The sequence below is a fragment of the Lindgomyces ingoldianus genome (assembly GCF_010093535.1).
Source record: "Lindgomyces ingoldianus strain ATCC 200398 unplaced genomic scaffold BDR25scaffold_8, whole genome shotgun sequence".
Lineage (NCBI taxonomy): Eukaryota > Fungi > Ascomycota > Dothideomycetes > Pleosporales > Lindgomycetaceae > Lindgomyces > Lindgomyces ingoldianus.
The window spans coordinates 650,564-656,033 of NW_022985169.1; positions in this window are offsets into that span (position 1 = coordinate 650,564).

The window sequence follows — 5,470 nt, forward strand, 5'->3', positions numbered from 1 at the left end:
GCAAATTGCAGCATTTTACAGCATGTTGCAGCAAATTGCAGCATTTTACAGCATGTTGCAGCAAATTGCAGCAAATTGCAGCATGTTACAGCATTTTGCAGCAAATTGCAGCATGTTGCAAGCTGGTCGCGCATAGGGCTAGTGCGCGAGGGACTCGGATCGGCAGAACAAAAAGCCGAGCAACACAAGTAGAGCAGAAAAAGGATCGATAAATAAACACAATCAATACAATCAATCAATCATCCCATACATCATATCCAAACCCATCATTCATCTCAGGAAGCCCAGAAACAGTGCTTCAATCTGACAAAGCTCGAACAGTATGTTGCAGCAAATTGCAGCATTTTGCAAGCTAGTCGCGCATAGGGCAAGTGCGCGAGGGACTTAGATTGGCAAAACAAAAAGCTAAGCAACACAAGTAAAGCAGAAAAAGGATTAATAAATAAACATAATTAATATAATTAATTAATTATCCTATATATTATATCTAAACCTATTATTTATCTTAGAAAGCCTAGAAATAGTGCTTTAATCTAACAATTAAGAGTCTTAGTGCCTCTATTAATACAAAATGGCCACCTAGCCTCCTTGAGACGCGACAGTCGTCCTTTGAGACCACACCGACTACAGAGCCTGGATGATGCAGCTGCAATTGAGATGTGTAGCGCACAGCATCTGGCCGCAAGTGGATCCTAAGTTGACCATCCAAATGATCTCTAAACTAAGAGCTCTAGAAATGCTGCTAATAGCTAAGTTTTTACTAGCCTTTAATGTTAAAACGCCTACGCACTTAAATAAGCTATTAATAAGCAGTGTTAGAGCCTTTAAAGAAGCTATTAAATACTATAAGATTAAAGCTAACAAGTATAAAAGTAATAGATATAATTATAAAAAAAAGTAATTAAGCTTTTAATAGATTATTATCTTTATCTAGTTAACAGTTAGCCTGCATCTGCAGCGTACATGCTGTTCCCTAGATTAACTACTTAGACAGTAGATTATAAACCTTAAAGCTATAGTAGGTGTTAACAACTAATTTAAATAAGAACGTGCGCGCAACTAATATAATGCATCCCTAAAGCTGCTAAGAAACGCAAGCATATAGAACCTGTAGCTAGCAGAGTATAACTACGCTGCTATAGAAGCAGAGACACAAAATGTTTTAAAAACAACACAGTTTAATGCTATAGCAAAGGACTTTTTAACTACTATAAATAAAGTTGCCTTTTATTAGTTTATAACTTTTTAGAAAAGTAGACAGTTTACACTAAACATAAATTAAAAAGAAATAATAAAGCGCTTTTAAGAACATATAATGTTAAATTATTTAATATATATAAAAGAGCATAAAGCTGCCTTTATAATAAATAACTTATTATACTTTACTAAAAGTAGAAAGACTACCTAGGGCATAAATAAGAACGCTTATAGTGCAGAAGTTATAATGTTAAGAAAACAAGGTAGACCTTAGCATTAACATTATTAAGAAAATAATAGAAAGTTATTTTTAAGCTAAAAACCTACTAAAATAGAAGGCACTAAATGTCCTACATATAGACATATTTATGCACTAAAGGACTGCTTCTATGTCTATCTAGACAGAGCACTAGACTAGTAGATGCTAAATAAGAGAGTTAAAAAGCTTATAGCATTAAAGCGTAAGCATAACTTAGAATTTTAAGGCCTACTAAAAGGGCAGCGTAGACATTATTTAAAAATACTAATTCTAAAAAGTTTACATACACCTATACTAAAGATATAAAAAGACTAACTTAAAAGCTAGAAAGTATTAAGAGTTAAAGTAGCTATATTACTAGCTATAGTTAATTTAAACTAGAACAGATATCTACTAAAAAAATTATTTATCTTTAACTTAGGCTTAATATGCTATATTATAAATAATTCTAATTAGATTTATAACTATTATTTACTAACACTAAAAGACTTTATTTAGTCTAGAAACTTTTATGTATAGATTTAAAGCTATAAATTAATTACACTAAGCTTAAAAAGTAAGCATAGAACATATAGTTAAGCATATAGTTTTATACTATATAACACTGCACTATGCCTAGACCTGCTGTGCAACCTAGTCTTGTTCTGCCTACTATAATAAAAAGGAATTTAGTAAGACATATAAGCAAAGCTAACTACTTTAAAGGCTTTAAATAAAATAATAATTAGAAATCTTATAAAGATCTATAGCTAATAAGTGTTAGAGTACTATTTACTATAAAAGGGCTTATATTATACACACATAATTAACACAAGAACTAAACATAGTCTATAAAAGGCATTAGTAGAGCTATAGCATAAGCGTCTAGAACACCTTAGACTAGCTACACTTTAACACCTTATATAGTAAGCTAAGGGGGTGTAAATTAAAGGAATTACAACAGTCTAATGTAACTTATATAGCAAAGCTAAGATATAATAATAAATTAGCTGCGCACTATAAATTAGTAATAGTAGACCTAGTAAAAAACTATTAATTAATTTCTATGCATATAAAGCATAAAGCATTATAAAAGAGTAAAGTTAAATACTAATTACTAATAAGTATTTTAGCCTTTAGTAAGACCTTTACTTTAAAAATAATAAGCTTACTAAATTAATTATTAAAGCTTTTATAATTTTTATTCTTTTTTTAAAAAACTATTATAACATTACTATAAAAGTTATTAAAGCTAATAATAAGATTACAACAGTAAAACTAGAGGTAGAATGCTAGCTAGCATTATATAAAATAACTGTTAAGCCTTTAGTACTAGATACATAAGCCTAGAACAGAGAGGCTAAACGCTTAGAAAGTGTAAATAAGAAAAAGTTATAGGCTATGCAACTAGATGCTAACCTACTATAAAATGTATAGCTATACATTACTAGAGCTAGCGTATACCTATATAATTAGACGCTAAACTATGCTAACAACTAAAAGACACTATATAAAATCTTCTTTACATAAGTAGCTTTAAATAATAAAGTTATTATATTAATTTAAAAGCTAAGCTTTACACATCTAAAAGCCTATAGCTATAAAGCATTTATAATAACTAATAACACACATTAAAATAAATCTAAGCTATAGAGGCTAGACCTAAAGGCGTAAATTAGATATCTAGTTAAGTACTAATTATTAAACATCTACTATGTATAGATACTACTGCTAGTAAAAGTAATTTATATATATAATATTATTTTTAATAAACACTTAATCTTTAGTAGTAAGCCTAAAGACCTAATAAATAACCTTATGTATAACATAGTAAAAGAAATTACTATATATATTAAAATAATTAAGCTTTTAATACTTAGTTATTAGCTAAAAACAAAGTTATTTTATAAAGACAACACTATAGATAATATATTAAATTTTAATAAAGTAAACCTACTAGGCTACTATTAAAGAAAAAAAATTAGAGATAACTATTTATTTTCTTTAAACACTTTACTACCTATAGCATTACTTATGCAGTTAATAGCTAGAACAGCACTAAAGCTAAGCTAAATAAAGTTACTAAAAACTATACTATAAGCTACAGCCTTTATAGCTAGCATAAAATTTAAAAGTGTAAGAAAGCATAGCAGTAAGACACTAAATAAAGTAGCATTAATAAAAATACTATTTAAAAAAAAAACACTTTATAAAAGCTAGCTACTACTTTTACTATTAACTTAAAAGTAACTAAAGGAGCACCTTTTACATAAAATGTTTAAGGCAGCAGAAAGAACACACTTAAATAGTTATTAGATAATAAAATTTTAGACAGAGGTCTAAACAAAGCTAATTAAGGCAGCTAGATAGCAGATTCTAGATTATATGTAGGTGTACACCTACAAGCTTAATAAGCACTATAAATTATAAAAATGTAAGGCGTAACTAGTAGTCTACAGCAATTAATAAAGAAACATTACTATACAAAATACCTACACTGCTACTCTAGTAAGACGCTTATTTTAAATACTAATAGTAATATCTACATGCTTTAACTTAAAGCTTAAATAATATAATATAACTAATGTGTTTATACATGCAGTAATTAACTGCAATATCTACATGCAGATGCTAAGAGGCTATTAGAAACTAGGTATAATACTAAAGCTTTAAAAAGCACTATATAGCTTATAAATTTTTTTTTTACTTTAGTAATACTATTTTATAATAACTTTTAAAGGCCTTAAGTTCTTAGCTATTTTATATAAACTTTACTATATAACTAAAGCTAGAATATTTATCTTCTTCTACGTAGATAACCTTATTATTATGTACAAAAAAGGCTCTAAAGTAGATGCACAGCATGTAGTAGACTAGTTATAAGAGAAGTATACCCTAACAGAAGGTAAGGACCTATAATAGTTTCTAGAAGTTAAGATTATTAGAGATTAATAGTAATAAATAATTTAGCTATTATAAGCATTATATATTAATAAGATAGCTAGGCTAGCTAATAGAAAGAACCTGCAGCATGCTACACCTATAAGTAGGATTAAACTTATGCTGTAATCTAGTTTTGCAACCTTATTAGAAGTAAATTAATATTAGCAGAAGATTAGATCTCTACTCTTTACAGCAGTTACTATAAGACTAGACATTGCCTTTACTACATCACGCCTTGCATAGTTTCTCACAAATCCCGCATCTAACCATTAGGATGCAGCCAATCAAGTCATCCTGTACCTACATGCGACACGGACGTACGCACTCTAATTAGAAGGAGAAGACTACCTTATAGTAGCAAGCAATGCGTTATTTATAGATAATACACTAGATAAAAAGAGCTTTTAGGGCTATATTATTTAACTATTTAGCAGATAGATTGCATAGTAAGTAAATAAACAAGATATAGTTATAATGTTAACAACAGAAGTAGAATTACTTGCACTGTTCTAAGTTGCTAAGGAAGCTATGTTTATAAAAATGCTTCTTAATAAACTGCAGGTTAAGCTGCCTAATTTAACTATTATAATCTAGTGCAACAACAAGCAGATAATCTAACTAGTAAATAAAGAGATATCTTAACTTTAAACTAAGCTTTAATATGTTAACATTTATAACTACTAGCTCTAACAGGAAGTCTCTTAACAAACAATTAAGGTTGTCTATGTCCCCTCTAGCAAAATGCTTGCAGACAGACTTACTAAAGCGCTTCTAGTTAGCAAATAGCTAAGCTTTCTTCAGCAAATTTAGCTAGTTAACATTAGGGAGAGGATAGTTAGTTAGAAAGCAGATATAGAAGAGATTAAAGCAAGAATAGAAGCCCTAGAAGCATACTAAGGTTGCGCAATTAGGAACTAGCTTAAAGCATGTCTAAGCTAAGGGGGTGTGTCAGATTTGCGCACCTACTGTTAAGACAGGAGGAACGCTTGACAAAAGCTGCTACATAGTACAAGCAATAAGCTTAAACAGTATGTTGCTGCAAATTGCAGCATTTTGCAGCATGTTGCAGCAAATTGCAGCATTTTGCAGCAT